Below are 20,099 nucleotides of genomic sequence, written 5' to 3'. Positions count from 1 at the left end.
AAACTGTCCAAATGAATTGTCTTGCAGTACATCTTCCAGATCCATCACATGAGATTTTTCTTGTCAACATTTCGAACCATCAAGTGTGGTTCACCTTCAGGACAAAATGACAAGAAAATCTGATCAAGCCCTATGAATAAATAGGGAAGGACCTTCAAGTCAAAAAGTCAAACAATATAGCCATTGGAGGAGAACGTTAGAATAAAAATAATTTTTAAATATTAATTAAAAATAACCAGAAAAGAGGAAGGTAAATATAGGGAACGAAACACAAGAGGCTAATCATTAGGTATTAAGGATATAGTACTAAAGAAATCATTAAAAATTAATTAAAAATAATTAAAACTAGGATATTAATTAGTTAAAAATTAGATAATTAATAATATATTAATAATTAATGAGAAGAATAATTATTACAAATCGGGTTAACAATAATTAAGGTAAATTAGCTAGAAAATACATAAAGAAAATGCTATTAACGAGGAATATTATTAAAAAGCATAACCGTTATTAATAATATGATAATAATAATAGTGCCTCCCCCTAGTAATAATAATCATAAAATTAACATTAGTAGAAGTGACAGTATTTATTATATGAATGTTATACTCATTAACATATTAAAATAGAGATAAATACAAATACTAGCCCTAAGGGGAACTATTATTACCAGCCTAGATCCATCTTAACACCAGATCTATCAAGCGCCGAGAGGGATCAAATTTCTCGAGGTGCAAACCTATTTTTTGAGTGCAAAACTTGAGGAAAGGTTTGCACCTCGAGAGATTTGATCCCTCTCGGCGCTTGATAGATCCAGTGTTAAGATGGATCTAGGCTAGTTTCAGTCGTGTGCGGTCATACAAAATTTGTTGAACATCTAATTATTTTGATCATTTTAAATATTCTAGATATGTCTAAGGTTAATTTGGTCAATTTGATTTAAAATTTGCTTAGTTACCTCAGTTTGTTGAGATGAGAGAGACTCTTAGTAACTTGAATGATGAAAAATGATGAAATACAAATTTTGAGTGCAAAGTGTCAATGTAACAATTTTGATAGATAGAAAATGTGAATACTAAGAATATAGTCAATTACAAACAATCTTCATTGCGATCAATCTGAAACTATTTTCTTCTACTGTTCCTATTGTCACACCTATTAGTTTTTCCATTTTCTCATATCAATCATATGAAAAGAGTAGTTGGAATCATAGACCATTCAAATATTTAACTCGAGCTACTGTAGTAAACAACATACCTTGTCTCTGTTTCTCTCCAATATTAATAGTAGTTTTCTCGAAATTCAATCATTGTGACTTATGGAGTGTTAAACCCCAAATAATTTTCAATGGTAGTTATTTTCTATTACCACGTTTGAATGCAAAGTAATTAACAATGTTGAATGATGGAAAATGGGAATAATAAGAATGTACCCAATTATAAATAGTTTATAGTTTCAAGAAGCAAACATTTTATTTAGGATGAAAATTCAAGTATTGTATTTATGGTTGAATAATTTTTATGTGCTTACACTGAGAGAGAGTGTGTATGTTTTGGGGGTGAGAAGGAGAGACAAGGGGAGATAGAGATATAGATGGGGGGAGAGGGAAGAAGAGAGAGGCAAAGACAGGGAGGGAGGAAGAGATATAGATATGGAGAGAGAAATGTTAGAGAGAGAGAGAAGGGGAAGAGAGAGAGAGGGAGGGGAAAGGGAGGAAGGGAGAGGGAGAGGGAGAGGGAAGGGGGCAGGGAGAGGGAGAGGGAAGGGGGCGGGGGGAGGGGAGCGAGGGGGGGCGGGGGCGGGCGGGGAGGGAGGGGAGCGAGGGCGGGCGGGAGAGATAAAGAAGGAGAGACAATGGGAGATAGAGATATTGATGGAGGAGGTAGAGATGTACTTACACTGAAATCAATGCACACTATTAATCTAATTACTTTGAAATTAATGTACATCATATATCTTGTTGCATCAAATTAGAAATCAACATCTACAATAAAATTAATGCATCTAGTGCAAACAATAAAATAGGATTACAAATCAACATCTATACTGAAATCAACGCATCAAGTGCAAGCAATCAAATAGGATTAGAAATCAATATCTACACTGAAACCAATGCATCTAATGCAAGCAATCAAGTATGAGTAGAAATTAACATCTACGTTGAAATCAATACATCTAGTGCAAGGTATTAAATATGATTAGAAATCGACATCTAAACTGAAATCAATGCATCTAATTTAAGCGGTCAAATAGGATTAGAAATCAATATTTACACTAAAACCAATGCATCATGTGCAAGCAATAAAATAGGAGTAGAAATCAACATCGACACTGAAATCAATGCATCTAGTGTAAGGTATTAAATAGAATTATAAATCGACATCTACATTGAAATCAATGCATATAGTGCATGTGATCAAATAGGATTAGAAATCAACAACCACTTTGAAAATCTAAAATATTCATGACTTTCTAGATCTAACTACTACATTTGTATTTGTCTCTGTGAGACTCTTTCTTATTCTGTCTCTCTCCACCTTCCATTCTATGTCTATCTCCCTCCCCCTCTACTTCTCTCTCTTCCCCTCCCTCTCTCCCCTGTCTCACTCTATCTGCCTCTCCCTAACTTTCTCTATCTTTCTCTTCTTTTCTCTCTCCCCTGCTATCTATATTTATACCTCCCTCCATCTCTCCTTATTTGTCTCTCTATCTCAACCCCCCTAAACATATGTCATGCTCTCTCTCTCTCCCCATATATATATATATATATATATATATATATATATATATATATTCCTCTTCCTTTCCCTCTCTATCTCTTCCCTTCTCTCTCTCTATCTCTCCCTTCTCTCTCTCTATCTCTCTACCCCCGCATCTATATCTCTATCTCCCCTTGTCTCTCCTTCTCACTCCCAAAACATACACACTCTCTCTCCATATTTATCTATCTCTCTCTCCCTCCCTCTTCCTCTCCCTCACTGACTCTCCATCTCTCCCTTGTCACTCCCTCTCCACCTTTCTCTCTCTATGTCTTTCTTCCCCTTCCAACTCCATCTCTCTCTCCTCTCTCTTTTTCCTTCCTCTCTCTCCCCTTCTCTCCCACCTCCCTCCGTCTCTCCCCCCATCATACACACACTCTCTCTCCACCCTCCAACTCTGTCACTATCTCCCTCCCTCTCCCCTTTTCTCTCTCCTCCTCTCTCCCCCTCCATATCTATGTCTCCCTGTCTCTCTCTTCCCCTTCTTTCCCTATCTTTATCCTCTCCTTTTCTCTCTTCCCTCATTCCAGCTTCATCTCTCCCTTGTCACTCCCTCTCTTTCCCCCTCCAAATCCATCTCTCTCCCTCCCTCTCTCCCCCTCCTCTCTCTCTTCCTTTCTCTCTCTCGGTGTGTCTCTCTCCCACACTCTATTTCCCCTTCCATCTCGCTCTCTTTCTTAAATATGATCCCATTGTATTGTATTTAAGAAAGTATCTAAATTAATAAAAAACATAATTGGTTGTAAAATATTAAACCTATGTTTTGGATCAATCATGTTAAAGAAAATAGAATAATAAAAAAATTAAAAGAATCACGCACTATCTTTCTTCTATCATTGTCAATCACTTTTCTTTCTCATCGCTTGGATCCTTGGTTAAAATGCATCTATCCTATTTCTTTAAAGTTTATAATATTATTTATATTATATAAATTTCATATGTGTATATATAAAAGTATTCTCATTTTTTAATTTATTAAAACCTCCATTTAATCTCTATGAAAATATTGTTAGTAGTCGTGAGGATGGAGGGTTTAGATATACCTCAAAAATAATTATAACCTTTTTGCATTGACTATTTTCTTGGAGCTACTTTGACTTTCTTTGACTCGGGCAATTCGGCATCTATTTTACTGAAGTTTTGACAACCTTGGAGGGCCGAAGAATGCAGAGATACTTTGACATTGTTTGACTGAGATTTCATCCCTATTTTTGGCTAATTGACTAGCATTGACCACATGCATTGACTGGAGGTTTGACTGAAGACTTTGACTGGTTCGTTGACTGTTTTACGAGGCTACTTCAGGACCAAATTTCGGCCCTCTGTTCAGCCACCTTAGGGCTGAAATTCGGCCTCTCTGTGCAGACTGTAATTGTTGACCAGAGTTGCCTTTTCTCTCTCCTAGTTGACTTGTTTTGACTGAAACATTCCTGAGGTCAGATTTGAATCTTGTTGGAATATTCTTTGATGAACAGAATCTCTCTCTCATAAGAAAAGAATAGATTGGGTTTTGCCCTGGCTGTGGGCATAATTCTTGGCGTCTCTTGTCTATTGTTTACTGTGATCTCTATATTGCTCTATTAATGAAATGAATGGTTGAATTTTTTCATGTATAGCTACTTGATGATTGGAAGATAAAGTAAGGACTGGTTAGATCATTAGAAGTAATTATCAATTGTGAAAAGCTACTCTAGTCTTGACTCTTAACTACACTAGAAAAATCAACACTATTTATCATCATTCATAGACTGAACAACAACTCTAGGGAGTGTCAGTTTGCCAAACGTTGCTGGAGATATATTGAGGATCAGTATTCAGTTCTGCTCCAGGGTAGGGTTCATTGGCATGCTGCATTATTTGGAGATTGTCATTCTCTAGTTTGTCCTGCCTTATCTGGGATATGGCACTGGATATGGCACTTGTGGATTTCAGCATTATTCATTCTATGGAAGATCCAATGTAAATCTGTTTCTGAACAGGAGGTTAGCTCATTCTCTGCTTTTTGTTCCATGTGGCAGGTTGAGATAAACCCTCAGCACTTAGCTAAGGTCACTCTTTTGCTCAAAGATCCCCAGACTTTGTATGCCACAGATTATTCTGATTTCATCTCAACATTAGTTGCAGTATGGAAGAGGTTCCGATGTTCATTGCATATACCCTTCCACTTTTTTGCTTTGTTGTTTGTAAAGATTTCTCTATTAAAATACAACATATTTTCAAAACAAATATTTAAATGAGACCTAACAATGTACTTAGTAAAATCAAACTATAAAATTCAAAAAGGAAACATATGGATAGAGTTGAAGTCAAGGAAGATGATTGATAACAACAACAAAATCAATTATACAGCTGAAAAATGCAATGCAGAGTCTAGCAACAGAAACTCTTCATCAATGCTTGGCTTTACACACGAGGAGAAGGCAGCTACAGGCTTGCAGCCCCTCCATGCAAAGGTAAACAAATGTGTTGACATGTTGGAGTCTGGGCCAAGGAGATGTTGAGATCATGTGAGTTACTTGTCACGTAAGGCTACATGTCAGTCCATTACATTGATTATAGATTTATGGAGCTTACATATGGGTACCTAACTAACCCATTTATCGTACTTTCTATATGGGTAGCACCCTAACCATAAAGGATGTGCATAAATACAAAGAAACACTCCTCATTTGTATTATATCATTGAAGTGATTTCATTCTTTCTTTTCCTAAGCACCTCTAAATAATTCTCTCTACTTCTGGTATTTCACTCTATTTGTGTGGTTGATTCTTCATGGACAGAGATATGGTATGTCAACATCTTTCTTGTCATCTACATGCTAATTTCTAATCCCCGCAACCTGGTTAATTACTCCCTAGCAGATCAGATCTATTGAATAAAAAACACGGCTGAGATTTTAACACTAAAGGAAGCAAATTAAAAACACCAATCTCAATCACATGCACACAAGATTTTTGCCCTTCAAAATCTTCTGTTTCATTTCTTATAATCTACAACATACAAGGGCTTTCTTCCTAGGATAGTGGCCTTCTAAGGAAAAATACCAATCGAACAATAAACCTAGAATTGATCCAGCTAATCAAACCCTTGATCTGTCCTTCGATCTACTGGTTGATCTGAATCCTTTCCCTTGCTGCCCCTTCCACTCTTTTTCAAACCCTGCACACTTGGATGTAAGTCCTTCTTCACCAAATCACTGAGATCTCACAATCTCACTATGTAGTCCTTCTTCATCACTGAGATCTCACTATGTCTTGTACTCAAGATGTGTCTTTTCCCTTAGCCTAGCCTTTTATAAGTTTGAGTCGTTGATTGAATCCACAACCCTAATCTTCAAAGTGATTGATGGTTGAGATTACATCTCAAAATCACTTTAGATCAACAGTTGAAATTCATCTAATTCACTACTGCAAATAACCTTTGTATTTCATCAGATTAACTCACTTTATCTTTTAAAAGTGAATTAATTTAAAAATTAAAGTAATTGCTAAGGTTAAGGGTCAATTAGGCAACTTCCACACACCTAGACACTTAGGGTTGTGTGGAAGTGTCTACCCAAGCTAATCTTATCAACACCCTCTTAGTGAGGGAGGTACTTCATAGAGAGCCACCTAGAACTGGTTGTCCTTGCAGGGCACAATGTCCCATGCATCATCCGTCACAATGGATTTCCTCCAAACCACCTAGTTTGTTGCCTCTTCGATGGCACTACTCATCAGTTCCATGTAGTTACTTCTTCAGAGGCATGCTCTCTTGAAACTGCTCCTATGAGCCTCCACAAGCTCCTAAGCATCCCTTAAAGTCTACTCAAACCACCTAAGTCTCATGAAAGAACTGAAAGGAGCTACTAACTCCTCCCCACCTGAAGGTTGACTTCATAAACTTGGAGCCTCTAAATGTTGCTTTACCTTCAAAGCCTCTTGCTCCTTGTCCTCTTATCCCTACTAGTGGTAACTCATGAGACTTCCTAGATGCCAAGTTCTCCTCGAACTTGACATCCTTACTCACAATTGTCTTCCTTTGTGCTGGTATGAAGTTCCTATAATCTTTTGAGGTATTGCTATACCCAAAAAATATGCCCTTTTGTCTTTAAGGCTACAACTTCATCCTCTTCTCCATAGGAACATGGATGTAAAATGGACAACCAACGATCCTCAATTGTCCTATCTTTGTTTTCACCACTATGAATGCCTCCTCAAGAGTCTTGTCCCCCAATATCTTGTGAGGACACCTTTGCCTAAAGAAACATAGGCAACTCCTAGTTAGCAAAGACAACGATGGATCGATTCTTTCTCTTCGCAGCCCCATTATGTTGACAGGTGTACAAGATTGTCATCTTTCGCTTAATACCTACCTCCTGCTCCTTGTCCTCTTATCCCTACTAGTGGTAACTCATGAGACTTCCTAGATGCCAAGTTCTCCTTGAACTTGACATCCTTACTCACAATTGTCTTCCTTTGTGTTGGTATGAAGATCTTATGATCTTTTGAGGTCTTGCTATACCCAAAAAATTATGCCCTTTTGTCTTGAAGGCTACAACTTCATCCTCTTCTCCATAGGAACATGGATGTAAAATGGACAACCAAAGATCCTCAATCGTCCTATCTTTGTTTTCACCACTATGAATGCCTCCTCAAGAGTCTTGTCCCCCAATTTCCTGTGAGGACACCTTCGCCTAAAGAAACATAGGCAACTCCTAGTTAGCAAAGATGTTGATGGATCGATTCTTTCTCTTCGCAGCCCCATTATGTTGACAGGTGTACAAGATTGTCATCTTCTGATTAATACCTACCTCCTTGAAGTATTCCTTGAAGTCATTGGAGTTGTACTCTACCCCATTATTTAATCTCAAGACCATGATCTTATTGCCTAAATGGTTCTCCACCCAGACCTTGAACTATTGGAACCAACTGAAAACCTCATCTTGGTCTTCATGAAGAAGATCCTAATTTTCCTAGAATAGTCATCAATAAACGTGACATAGTATGTTCTCCCTGTATTAATGCCATTGACATTGGTCCACATATATTTGAGTGAATGAGATCCAAGATTCCCTTGGACCTATTCTCGTTGCTTGTAAAAGCGGCCTTGGCATTCTTTCCAAGTGCACACCCTCTACACACACCTTGCTGCACAATGTTGAACTCTTGGAGACTAGTGACAATCTCCCTCAAGATCAACAACACCCTACAGTGCAAGTGCCCCTTTGCATCACTTATAAATCAAATTGAGTATGGATGTGATTTTTCCTGTACATCTCAGCATCCGTACAAATTTGCTCCCTACACAATTGGCCCCTTTACTTGTACGGTCGATTCTCGTCTCTACAACTTTGTGCTATATGGTTTGGTCCACTTGTGCAATTTTTTAGAGATCAGCCTTCAGAGGCTAAGCTATGACACCATGTTAATTTCTAACCCTAGCAACCTTACTAATATTTCTTAGCAAATCAAATCTACTAAATAAAAGAAATAGATGAGATTTTAACACTTAAATAAAATATAACAGCAAAAACAAATTAAAAACACCAATCTCAATCACATGCACACAAGATTTCTACCCTTCAAAAGTTGTTGTTTCATTAAACATAATCTATAGCATACAAGCACTCCCTCCCTAGGATAATGGCCCATTGAGGAAAAATACAAATACAACAATAAACCCGGAATTGATCTAGTTCATCAAACCCTCGATTTATCCCTCAATTCACTAGCTGATATGAATCCTTTCCCTTGTTGCCCCTTACACTCTTACTTGAACCTTTCACACTTGGATGAAAGTCCTTCACCCAATCACTAAGATCTCACTATCTCACTGTGTTTTGTGCTCAAGATGTGTCTTCTCTCTTCTAGCCTTTCTTCTATAAGTTTGAGTTATTGACTAAATCCGCAACCCTAATCTCCAAAGTGATTGGCAGTTGAAATTACATGTCAAAATCACTTTAGATCAATGGTTGAGATTCATTTAATTCCTTTTATGCAAATAACCTTCATGTTTCATTAGATTAACTCACTTTATATGATAAAAGTCAATTACTTTAATTAGTAATCGGCCATGGCATCTTTCCAAACTTGTTCCTTCACTACTTCATAACTGAAAGGTTCAGACTGTATAATGTCACTCATCAAAGCAGCTTATCCATGATATCTTCAAGGTTGCTTGCTTTCTCTGAAGGTGCCTCTTGGGGCTAAGTGTCTCTCAGCATCTTCTAATGTATCACGAAGCCATAGAGGTCTCTTCCTCGTGGGAGGTGTGAAATTTTCACTATTGCAACAACCGGAAATTATTCTTCTAACTGAATATTATTAACTGCAATTTATTTGCTATTATGACAAACAACGAATAAAATCACTACTAGAATTTTCACCAAATATAAAATGCATTGTGGAACATAAACTAGAACTAAGAAAATAGAGCACACACATGATAAAAATTACACCGTTATTTTCGAACAAAATTCCCCCCAAAAACCCAATGTGGGAAAACCAGTGTAGCAGATGAGGGTTTATTTTATTATATCTTTAGCAAGGAATGAGAGTACAATATCAGGATGTTGAAATACTGGCAATCTTGCAGCTATATATTCTCTACTACCTCCTAGGCAAAATCCACGTCAAAACTGGCTTCCTCAGCCACCCACTGAAGCACCTCTTCCTAGTCCTGCATAGCTCTGCACTGAAGATACTCCGAGACAAATCACTGCTAAAGAAACTGAGTTGCTGCCTCCTGGAAAATCACTCTGGCCACCTCCAGAAATTCTTCCCGACAATCTGGAGCCCAATCTCCCTCTGAAACAGTCAAATCAAACTGCTCTCTTTGCCCCCTGCGCAGGCTTCTCTAGCCTCTACGCAGCTCCTGGAATAACTAACAATTGTAGAGAATTTCTTATGGGAAATTCTCTCTCACGATCCTTCGGCTAACCCTCAAACTATCTCTGCTCTCCTTCTAACTCGAACTCTTCTTCCCTGCTTGTCTTCTGCAGCTGGATAGCTCGATCTGCCAAGGAGCTCACTCTCCTGATGTGTCTATCTCCATCCCCCTCAACTTGCTCAGCAACAACCATGATTAGTTCTCCATCTACGACTAAGATCATCTCAAACTCTATATGTGTGAGTTTCTAGAGCATTCTCACATTTCCTTAATTAATTATATTAATTACCCAGTTTTCCTAAGTTAGACTTAAGAAAAATTTAAATGATGCTTAATTAATTTAATTAAGGCTTTTAGCAAGCTTATCTTGTGAAACTTTTTCTGGGTTTTGAAGATCTCGTGTTCTTAGCCTCTGACACAAATTGAGACTAGAACACGTGTTTGATGCTAAAAAAACTAACACTACCTCTTAGCAAGGAAGGTGTTCTTCTATCTTTCTCTGGTAACATCTTCCCTCACATTGTTGATGTATGACATTTGTAACCAATCTGTCACTGTCCATCAAGCCACTGTGCATACTCTGATTCATCTACCAACTTTGTAGCTAAACCACCTTGCATCTACATTGCTGATGACGCTGCACTGTACCATCCTACACTGTTGCCAACTTTACTCTGCGCTGCAACTGATCTCATGCTACTGCTTCTGCTGCAACTGAGAACCAAACTTTGAATCAATTGTGTCCCTATACTAGCACTACAACAGTCTCATGAGTCTCTAACTGCAACTAGTTTTGCAACTGTCCCTCAAGTTCTGACTGCATCAACAACATTGATCCTCTTGCTACTGAAATGTTGTGTACCCCTGTAACTAAGGTAATGATCTGTGAGGAAACATCTTTCTGATGTTGTCCTCCATGGATCCTGCCCAAATCTCTGCAAATCTGAGAACTAGAGTTCAAGATCTCCCCACTTCTCTCTTGGAGGTATAGCTACATACAAAGCAAATTCATCCTCCAACATGGTTGATAAATTATCAATCTTTGTCAAAGTTGTTGTCTACTCCTACTTCTCCTTCTTGGGACACTGGGTACTATAGTGACCAAACTCACCACACCTGAAGCACTTGATCTTTGACTAATCTTTCTTCTTCTTTTCTTCACCTTTTAAGCCTTGTCCCTGACTGGGACCTTTCTTCGCCTTCCCTTTAGATGCAAGGGTTACATTCTCCTCATCCTTCACAATCTTAAGTCCTTTGCTACTGTTTTCGTTGATATTACTCTCGCAAGAGCAAGCCTCATCTCTTCCTGAGTGAAATCGCTCCACAATCGATCCCATCCAGGTAGGTGATCTTGTCCAGTAATACCTTGGACAAAAGTTGCTCACACCTTGGAGAAATCTTTGATAGTTGTATGCATTAGCTCACTGTCGGGAGGTGGCTCTCCAACTGTTGCAAGCACATCTCAGATATTCTGAATCCTAGTGAGATAAAGAGTGACTCCCTCACCCTTCTACATCCTGGCGATCCTCAGTTTCTCTTTCAAGAACATCTTTTGGTTCTCGGAAGGATCCTGGAAAAGCTTTGTGACAATATCCCACATTTCTTTGGCAGTATTCTTGCCAAATAGATGCAGAACCATATGATCTCGAACTCCATCAAAGATCATCCTCTTCGCCTTGGCCATCTCCTTATTGTAGTTCTCTAGTTGTTGTTGATTTGTAGGTATGGCTACAACATTTTCTGCATACGTCTTCAGACCATGCTCATCTAGCAGGAAAGTCATTTTGGCTTTCCAGATACAATAGTTAGAGGCTCCATCAAGCCTATCCTGATCTCGAAGTCCTGCTAAGGCCATTTCTGCGAAACTCAAATCTGGGAAAATAAACAGGAATCTCCTCCCTTTCCTGCTCGACTTCCTAATCCGCTACTCGAACTCCCTCTTGGAATGCGCAAATCTGCTCTACCTACATCCTCTGGGAGGTAGGTGGGCTTCTCCATGGGAAATTCATCCTGTAGTTGCCAATTTTCAATAGAAATGCTCAGGGTAGAAGGACATCTTTGAGCCCAATTCTATCGAAGGGGAAGTCCAAGTGACCTAAATGTACAATCTATAGATATCCTCTCTGATGGACTGATTCAAAACCTGTTTGGGCAACACGAGATGACTCGATGTAACAAGGGAGAATTTGAAGGGGGAAAGATGCTCTAGGGAGATGGTCAGTGCCTAGAGAATTCAAGAAACATCTGAGAACCAACCTTGTGTCTGGCCTGAGGGGTGAGCCAAAACGAGGGCCTCCGAGGAGCAAAGTGCAAAGTAGGGGTGCCAGTCTCTCCCGACAGTTGAATCTCTAAATGATCTGACTCTTTGGAGGAAAGAAACCAAGCAAAAGATGACATTGAGGGGAAGGGGTGGGCACCAAACTCTGCCTAAATAATGGGATGTGGGATTGCACGTTTGTAGCAAACAATGCACCTGAGAAGTAAGGTTTGAACTCTCTCCATCTGGGAGAATCTGAAGGGGGAAAGATGCTCTAGGGCAATGGTCAGTGTCTATTGAATTCAAGAAACATCTAAAAACCAACCTTGTGTCTGGCATGAAGGGTGAGCCAAAGCGAGGGCCTCCGAGGAGCAAAGTGCAAAGTAGGGGTGCCAGTCTCTCCCAACAGTTGAATCTCTAAAAGATTCGACTCTTTGGAGGAAAGAAACAAAGCAAAAGATGGCATCGAGGCGGAAGGTGTGGGCACCAAACTCTGCCTAAATAATGGGATGTGGGACTCCACGTTTGCATCAAACAATGCGCCTGAGAAGCAAGGTTTGAACTCTCTCCATCTGGGCCCAATCTGTTTGTACCAAGATCAACCTCCAGATCTGGGAGCCATAGAGGACCGTGGGTCCAATAATCACATCCATGAGGTAACAGTTTAGACGAGATGTCCTCAAATTGACTTTGGAAGCATTGTCACTTGATAAGGGCCAAAGAACCATACCCTTTGCTAAGTCAAGGCTTGAGGGCCTACCACATACCAAAACAACATCCCGTGAACTGTACTCCTAGGTAGATGTATAATGTGGTGACCTCAATCTCTTCCCCCTGGAAGTAGGAATTCATGCCTGTAAGAGTTTTCTTTGAAGCATTGAAGATCATAACCTTGGTTTTACCTAGGATGACCATCAACTGTCGAAGGTCACAAAAGTTGGTTAGGGTGTCTGTCTCTACAGCCCCTCAAGAGTAAATGCCAACAAGACCAATTCATCTACAAAAAGGAGCAAGGAGATCAACACCTCATGTGGAAGGGAACCATCCCCCTCTTCGATGTGCTCATGGAGCAAAGATTCCAATTCATCAATGTAAATTCCAATGAGGGTCGACGAGAGGGGGCACCCATGTTTCACCCCAATGGTACTTTGGATAAAGACAAAAAGGCCATGTGCCATTCTGAGTCGAGCCAAAAATAACTCGTTAAGTCTCATGATGGCTACCAGAAGGGTCTTAGATATGCCGATGTCCCAAAGCCTCTAGAACAATGACTTCTTAGGAATAGTAACAAATGTTGTATGAATGTCTACAAGGCAACAAAATACTTTCGAAGAGCGATGGTAAGCCTCCTCAATAATGGCTCTAAGTGTGAATATGTGTTCAATAGTTTGGTAACATGGGCGGAAGCTTGTCTATCCTCTAACTCTGAGATGTCGTCTCTCTAGCTCCTCGGAAAGCCACTGATGTAAGACCATGGCGTAAAGCGTAGATGTAATATCTCAAATGGAAATTAACACTGATAAACAAAACAAATTAAGCACATCTAAAAAAAGAAATTACACATGCAATCAAGTAACCAGAAATGCTCCAAAAACACACCAAAATGGGCCAATTTTATTATCAAATGATGGAAGGAATACATCTGGGCTTGCTCAAGGCAAGCTACAAGCCCCAGGTGTCCAACAACAATTGCCCAATTGTTGTAGAGCAACAAATTTGTAAGGATCTGCACTGGCCCTAGTGAAACTGCATTGTTGGATGGAAAAAATGAAGATTTTCCCCACCTCCAGTGCTCAGAAAATTCTGCAAAATTAGCCCCGGTCTCCTCTCACCAAACCCACCAAAACCTAGAAAGGAATTGGGTTAATTCTGACCTCTCGGAATTGCCCTATTTTGGCACTACGCCCTCATGAACAGAAATTGCGTCCCCTAGTGCTGGAATCTGCTGAAATCCTTCTTATCCCTCAATCTGCTAGTGAAAGTCTCTAGGAAATTTCTCCGGACGTAGGAGAGATGATGTGTTGAAGTCCCAGCACCCAAGAGCTGAGCCCAACTCCAAAATACGTTGTCCAGTGTCTCTCATGCGCAGGCCCAAGGAAGAGAAATTTGTTCCTCTCAAAGGCAACGACCTTCAACCCCAAAATTCTCCACCAAGCTTAGTCTTCCCCTGGAGCAGTTTCTCTAAATTTCTCCTAGCAAACACCCTCTAGAAAATAGTTGAAATGATTGGCACGTGATCCTCTACTGCGTCCTCCTGAAGCACGAATTAGCTGAGGGAAATGGTTGAAGATGCTCCCAGAATTCCACAAAGCTCCCTCCCATGTAGCAACAAATTTACCTTCCTAGGGTGGCACTCGAAGTCCATCGAAAGAAGGGTGAATTCTCAACGAAACAGCTTGAGCAACAAAGGGAATAGATGAGTGATCAAAAAGCCCCAATAGTTTCTATGCTCCTTCTATTTATAAGTGTCCTTGCCTCCTCATGTGGGTCCCTCCATCCAATATTTCGACCTCCCTCCTTAGCAATTCAACTTTTATCTCCAAGGGGGTGGGTATTACATGTGGGTGTGGCCCCCACATTCCACTAACAAAGTTATTTCGGCCCCTTTCTCCAAAGTCTCATCCCCAAAATTTCATGGGCCCCCATAATAGTCAAAAATGCAAAATTGTGAAATTGATTTTAGGGAAATTATTCTAGGAAGGAACATTACAATCCTCCCTTCCCAAATGTTGCTTGTCCCCAAGCAAATGTAGTGTTGGATGTTGAAGTATGTGCTCACCCTCTCAAGTGGCATGCTCATCCGATAAGTTCCTCCAGCGTACCAAGTATTCCCTGATAGTTCTACTCAACTTCCTCTCTCTAGTCTCCAAAATGACCTTCGACTCTAGCACTAGATGCCCCTCATCGTCCAACCGGGTAGCTCTGTAGTTGTTGTCACCTGCTGTCCCAACACCTTTTTGAGGCATGAGACATGGAAAACATTGTGGATCTTTCTTCTGAGTGGAAGCTCCAGCTCATAAGCCACCTCTCCAACTCTCCTGATCACCCTAGATGGCCAATTAAAACGGGGTTGTAGCTTTTTGGCCCCCTTTTGTTTCAGTGTGGACTATTTGTATGGCTATAGTCGTAGAAAGTCCAAGTCCCCCTCCTGAAAATGCCTCTCAATCTTGTGCCTGTCTACATACAATTTCTGTTGATTCTGGGTTGTCAACAAGTTGTCCTTGAGAGCCTTGAGGATATCTTAGCTCTCTTGGATCCAATCTTTGGCCTTTGGGGCCCAATTGTCTCCAAAAACAATGTTAGCAAAAGATAAAGCATCATACCCATACAAAGCACAGAAAGGTGACATACTGATGGACATGTGATGGGTGGTGTTGTAGCAATACTCTCCCAAATGCAACCACCGAACCCATGCTTGTCGCTACCCTGTCACATAGTTCTGTAGGTAGGCCTCCAGCCATTTGTTAACTCTCTCGGTTTGTCGTCCATCTGTGGGTGGTAACTGGTACTGGGGGTGAGCTCAGTGCCCACTAATTGGAAAAGCTCCTGCTAGAATGCTCCCATGAAGTGGTTGTCCCTGTCACTGACTATGGTCTTGGGAAGACCATGCAAACAGAATACCTCTCTGAAAAACAGCTCCGCTACTTGCAAAGCAGACTACCAAGCTGGATAGCAAAGAAGTGTGCATACTTTGTCAACTGATCCACCACCACATATATACAATCTCTACCCTGCACCATGGGAAGCCCTGTGATAAAATCCATAGAGATACTTTCCCATTTCCCCTCAGGAATGGGAAGTGGTTGCAACAACCTGGCCCGATGGGTCAACTCTCCCTTGTTCCTCTGACAAGCCTCACACTCCTGCACATGCCTCAACACATCTCCCTTGAGGCCCTTCCACGTGAAACGTTCCCTGACTGTCCTATATGTTTTCAGGAACCCCTAGTGTCCACCCAAGCTCAACCTGTGCACTTGGTAAATCCATCAAACGTGGGAAAATACAACCTCCCAATGGTATGGTGCAACTTTGAACTCTGCGTGCTAGACCCACCAGTGCTCTTGCTTCTCTCATCCTGCTTGAACTAGACAAAATCTTTGAAGGATAATGCTGCTTTGAAATCCCCCCCCATGGACTACCACTCCCGGAAGTAGTCTCCCATGGGCATTTGATCATCTTGCCCCCCCTACTCACTAGGTGTTTAAGGCAAAAACGTGGGCAGCGTAGTCCTGGTTGGCCCACTAAGAGCTTGTGGGTGAGCAGCTGGCGAATGGTTGTCATATTGGTGGGAGGCCTCTGAATTCTCCCCAAATAGGAACTCTCGATGTAGGCTCTTGTCCCTATTCTGCTACTTGAGTTCATCCAACATCTCCTTCTGCCCTTTGGCCAAATCGCTTAGGGCCTTTAAGAAGCTATCAAATGTTGCTTCCTCTTTACTCCTTGGCTCCCCCATATTTTCCACCACTACTGCCTTCTTTGGTGCCTCAGTATCTGGTGTAATCTCCAACTCTCTTTTCCTGCTCCAATACCTTTGCCTTCGATAAGTAATGTTCTGCCTATCCTCCTCATTCATAGGAAAAACCCCACAGCTGAGCCAAGATCTGGGCTCTGGTACCACTGTAATATCCCAAATGGAAATTAATAGCGATAAACAAAGCAAATTAAACACATCTAACACAAGAAATTATACATGCAATCAGGTAACCAGAGATGCTCCAAAACCACGCCAGAATGGGCCAATTTTATTATCAAATGATAGGAGCACAAAGTGTGATGGAAGGAATGCACCTAGGCTTGCTCAATGCAAGCTACAAGCCCTAGGTGTCCAACAATGACTTCCCAATTGTTGTAGAGCAACTCCTCTGTAAGGATCTGTGCTGGCCCTAGTGAAACAGCACTACTGGTTGGAAAAATTGAAGATTTTCCCCACCTTCAGTGCTCAAAAAAATTTGCAAAATTAGCCCCAGTCGCCTCTTACCAAACCCACCAAAACCCATAAAGGAATTGGGCTAATTCTAACCTCCCGGAATTGCCCTATTTTGGCACTATGCCCTCCTAAACAGAAACTGCGTCCCCCGGTGCTAGAATCTACTGAAATCCTTCTTATCCCTCCTCAATCTGCTAGTGGAAGTCTCTAGGAAATTTCTCCGGAAGTAGGAGAGATGATGTGCTGAAGTCCCGGCACCCAAGAGCTAAGCCCAACTCTAAAACACGTTGTCCAGTCTCTCTCTTGTGCAAGCCCAGGGAAGAGAAATTTGTTCCTCTCAAAGGCAACTTCCCCAAAATTTTGCACCAAGCTTAGTCTTCCCCTGGAGCAACTTCTCTAAATTTCAGCCAGCAAACACCTTTTGGAAAATCGCTAAAATGAGTGGCACGTGATCCTCTACTGCATCCTCTTGGAGCACGAATTAGCTGAGGGAAATGGCTGAAAGATGCTCCCAAAATTCCACAAATCTCCCTCCAATGCAGTAGCAAATTTACCTTCCTAGGGTGACACTCGAAGTCCACTGAAAGAAGGCTAAGTTCTCCCCTTGGAAAACTTTGTGCTAAGCAGCACTTGTGACCCAGCTAAACAGCTTGAGCATCAAGGTAATAGATGAGTGATCAAAAAGCCCCAATAGTTTCAATGCTCCTTCTATTTATAATTTTCCTTGCCTCCTCATGTGGGTCCCTCCATCCAATATTTTGACCTCCCTCCTTAGCAATTCGCCTTTTCTCTCCAAGGGGGTGCGTATTGCATGTGAGTGTGGCCCCCACATTCCACTAACAAAATTATTTCGGCCCCCTTCTTTCCCCAAAATTTTGTGGGCCCCCATAATACTCAAAACTACAAAATTGTGAAATTGATTTTAGGGAAATTATTCTAGAAAGGAACATTACATTAGAGAAGGTGTGGCCCACCATGATAGTCTTGTAGTTGTTCGGCTCACAACTGCTCCCTGATTTGTGGAACAAATGGATAATGTGTCTTGCCCAAGTAAGGGGGAAGCTAGAACAAACCACATGGTTGAATAGATAGGCAATATAGGACTCAAAAGATTGATACCATCCTTATGGAATTATGCCTGAAAGCCTTCTTCATCCGCTGCTTTGTTGGTGCTCTGTTGTGGCTGTGACAAACACCCCTCCAAAATTTTGCCTACGCCTGAATTTTGGAGCCTACTGTCGATCTTACGATCAGTCATTCTGTGGTCACTTCTTGGTCAGTTTATGCTTTGTTAAGTCCTTGAGCTCCCTTTTGAATTGTAAGTGTCAAAATCACCTTCTCACACATGCTCAGTGCACAACAAGTTCATGAGCGCACTCTTTTATGCAAGCTTGAACAAGCATAGCACAGTCCATCAAGACGGTGCCTGTGCAATGATTAACCTATGTCGATAATCGATGCGCACTTGCATTGACAGTCTCTCACTTTTGGTTGTGATTGTACTTCTATTTCGGTGAGCTTTTCAAACTGTCACTTTTGTGCGCCTTCGCTTTTGTGAGTGTCGCTTTCATGTTTTCGACTGTCACTTTCGCTTGCTTTCACTTTAACTAGTGTTGTTTTCATGTTATCTTCGCTCTGGCATGTGTTACTTTCACCGCCATTTGCATATCGCAAGTGTCGTTCGCACTTTTCTTCTCGTATAGCAAGTGTCGTCTTTTGGCATGGGAAGTGTCGCTTATCGTGTAAAGTGGAGTTCAGGTGTGTTTCAAGGGGTAATCTTTGTGTGAATGAGTTGAACTTACCATGTAAACATGTATCACACTCATTTCCAAAGTTTCAAGCATTGTTGCACAATGTCGTCACTATCAACGAAAGTGTATCTTTGGTGTTGCAGTTGGTGTAGGTCATCGCAAAGTTGTCGCATTAAGGGGAAGTATGTTGTTCATGGGTTATGAGTGTTCCTTGTTGTGTCGTCAAATTATATGAGTGTGTGATCATGTTCAAGTCTTGCTTTGATTCAACTTTTTCTCACTAATCCAACACTTAGTCAAAACTGGGAAAACTCCCCGATCGGCTCATTCAACCTCATTTAGCCCTCCTAATCTGCGCACTGCGCAATCTCAACCCTCGAGCAACAGCCTTCTCTCTTGGCACTGTGCAATGCGCAGTTTCTACCTTCCAGAACTATGCAATGTCAATGCTCAAGCTCGGGCCCTGAGCTCCAAAACTAAGCAATCCTTGTCTCCAGCCCAGCCTTAACTACACATTGCACAATCTCAAGCCTCAAGTCTCAGCCTTGAGCTCCTAAGTTGTGCAGTTGCACAGTCCCCTGGCCTCCTCTGCCTCCCAGAACTGCGCAGTAGGCAAATTCAGTGCGCAAGCCCTTAGCTTGACTCCTTGAGTCCCTCAACTACGTAGTCACTCAGCCCTGACCTTCCAAGAACTGCGCATTGCACAGTCTCAAGCCTCAACCCTGAGCTCTTGAAATCCGCAACTACACAATCCCTTGGCTTTTGTCCCTCTAGAATTGCAAATTAGGCAACCTCAAGCCTCAAGCCCCAACCTTGAGCTCCTCAACCCCTCAATTGCGCAGTCACTTAATCCAGACCATCTTGAACTACACATTGCACAGTCTCTAGCCTCAGTCTTGGACCTTGGCCTCTAGAACTGCACAATCCTTGAGTTAGTCACTCAACCAGTCACTAGTTCCAGCCCTGACAAGTGATTTCATGAAGCATGTTAGATTAGTGGTTTTCACACTGATATAGTCTTGTCATGAATGATTTCCAGTTGCAGGTACTCTATCGTACCATGACATGATGATGATGGAGGGAAAGGAGAAGGTGACCATGCTATAAGACACCTATGGCACTGAAGAAATAAGATGATCAGGCGAGAAGGCGAAGAAACACCATATTACAACAGAAGACCAAAGATGAAGACTACATGAAGACGCCATACTGATTCACAACCCTTTGGAGGGTGGATATGAAGAACAAAGCATATCTCTTATGAAGAAGAAGTATTGGATACATCCCTTATCATAGACAGAAGCAACAAAGAGTGGCTTGACATTGCCATGTCATCATACAGTCCATCTCATCAGTGTCATGTCATGAGTCATCCTGTGCCACATCATTATGTGGATTATGTAAATTTATATTGGAGAATGTATTGTAAAGTGAAAGTCCAAGAGTCATGTACAGAATATGAAGAATCATGTAAGAGTTGAAAAGTCATAGAGAAGTCGAACAGTCATGAGGGTAGTCCAAGAGTCACAAGGGA

At 41.2% G+C, this 20,099-nt stretch overlaps 1 pseudogene across 1 annotated transcript in view; it reads right to left on the bottom strand.

Annotated features, from left to right (window-relative positions):
* LOC149229995 (FHA domain-containing protein FHA2-like) overlaps positions 1-20,099 on the bottom strand; it is a 92,419-nt pseudogene that overhangs the window by 45,772 nt on the left and 26,548 nt on the right. The gene's annotated exons all lie outside the window — the stretch shown is intronic.

This window comes from Pinus tabuliformis, chromosome J (genome assembly GCF_031772625.1).
Source record: "Pinus tabuliformis cultivar Carrire ecotype Pingquan chromosome J, CPIR1, whole genome shotgun sequence".
Lineage (NCBI taxonomy): Eukaryota > Viridiplantae > Streptophyta > Pinopsida > Pinales > Pinaceae > Pinus > Pinus tabuliformis.
The sequence above is the reverse complement of the archived record's forward strand: the minus strand, read 5'-3'. Positions and strand labels throughout refer to the sequence as shown.